The 1,736-nt window shown below is 31.4% G+C and overlaps 1 protein-coding gene and 1 long non-coding RNA gene across 5 annotated transcripts in view; both read right to left on the reverse strand.

Moving 5' to 3' along the window:
* Positions 1–1,736, reverse strand: part of LOC107696758 (serine/threonine-protein kinase 25-like) — a 17,437-nt gene that overhangs the window by 12,841 nt on the left and 2,860 nt on the right. The gene's annotated exons all lie outside the window — the stretch shown is intronic.
* LOC107696760 (uncharacterized) lies at positions 446–1,663 on the reverse strand. The gene is made up of 3 exons (XR_001635123.1): positions 1,483–1,663; positions 1,206–1,267; positions 446–562 (listed from the first exon to the last, which is right to left on the reverse strand). It is a non-coding gene; the product is annotated as an uncharacterized LOC107696760 (long non-coding RNA).

Genomic DNA, 1,736 nt, shown 5'->3' on the forward strand with positions numbered 1-1,736 from the left:
GGATTTGTCGTTGTGTTTTCTGACTTGTTATAATGTTTTCTGAATTGTTGTTGTGCTTTCTGAATTATTTTGTTTTTTAGACTTGCATTTGCGTTTGTAATTTGTTATTTTGTTTTCAGAATTGTGATCTGCTTTGCACTTCTCGGCCACCGTAAAATACCCTTACCGCAACTTAATTTTACAGTACTATATCCTTATATCCTTAATGTAACTTAGTTTTACAGTATAATATTACAGTGATTTTACTGTAATTTATTTTAGACTATTTATTTCATAAAACCTTTGAATATTTTACATGAATCCCATTGAATTTAATAAATTCCGAATAAGTGACCTGAGTCCATGTACAACAGTATATTTTTTATTCACTGTCACTATTAAATACATCCATTTACTTATTTATTGTGCTTTATTCTGGAACATTACAAAAAAAAATAGAGAACTGAATTCATAACAACAAATCAAAGCAGAGATCATGACAATATTGCAACAAAAAGAAATATGGCAACAAGCATCCCAGTTGGTCTTGGCTGCATGGCCTCCATAACCACTGACAGCTGATCTGAAACAAAACAGAGGGGAAATGTGTGAGAAATGGTCATGAGTTTATCTCATCTAAATTTGTTCATGGACAGACAAGATAACAACTTGTGCAACAGCAGTTATTCCCAGTATAGTACTGTTTAAACAGTATTGCTTTTTTGCACATCCTTGTCAGGGAATTAATTGCCTGAATGTACAATCACATTAAAGAGTAACTTTATGGTCCTTTAAACTTAAAGTTTTAACTTTTTTTTTTTTGGAAGTGTTTTAAAGTATCTTTTTAGTTGTGACAGCTCTTGATCCAAGGAATATCAGTGTGTATCAGCTACTGTAACATTTGTATTGTTTGAAAATATTAGAGCAAAACAGGCTTTTGAGTCGATCTAGAAGTACTCTTGAAGAATACAGGATTATAACCAAAATGAATACTAAATCAAGGTACATAAATGGCTGTCATCAAATTCTCAGAAATATTTTAATCCAATTAAATCGTATGGAAACTGGAATCAGAATAAGAGAATAAGAATAATTGTGAATCAAACTGAATTGAATCAAGATCAGAAATGAATTAAGAGCTTGTGAATCAAATGGAATTATGAAATCTCTATCAATCCCCAGCCCAACATATGAGTGATCATATAAAAAATAAAAAAAAGACTTACAAAGCCAAAGGTGCCGTGATTCTAGGTGGCCCTTAAAAGAGTCTCTGGGGTGTAGTTGGCTCCTGCTGACACAAGAAAAAGGGAGGAAAAGAGGAAACATCAGAGAGATATTGCATATCTCAGGTGTGGGATGCTTGATCATATATATATATATATATATATATCAAAACATATATATCAAAACATCTCTTTAATTATTATTATATTAAAACATTTCTGTCATAGCTGCAGTTAATCTAATGTCACATACTGTGTCTGATAGTTAAAACATACTTACAAAGCCAAAGATGCTCAGTGCTGTGGCTCCTAAAATAGCCTTTGGGGTGTAGTTAGCTCCTGTTGAAACAAGCAAAAGAGAGAAAAAGAAGAATCATTATTTTTCGTCAGTGATTATTGACTAATCACTATATGTTATGAACATGATAAATCATAGATCTAGAATGACTGCTAGATTGATCACTTACAAAATCAGATTACAATCAACACTGAAAAAAGAGAGAAGAGAATATATACAATAACATGTAAAAAAAA

This window comes from Sinocyclocheilus anshuiensis, unplaced genomic scaffold (genome assembly GCF_001515605.1).
Source record: "Sinocyclocheilus anshuiensis isolate Anshui unplaced genomic scaffold, SAMN03320099.WGS_v1.1 scaffold999, whole genome shotgun sequence".
Taxonomy (NCBI): domain Eukaryota; kingdom Metazoa; phylum Chordata; class Actinopteri; order Cypriniformes; family Cyprinidae; genus Sinocyclocheilus; species Sinocyclocheilus anshuiensis.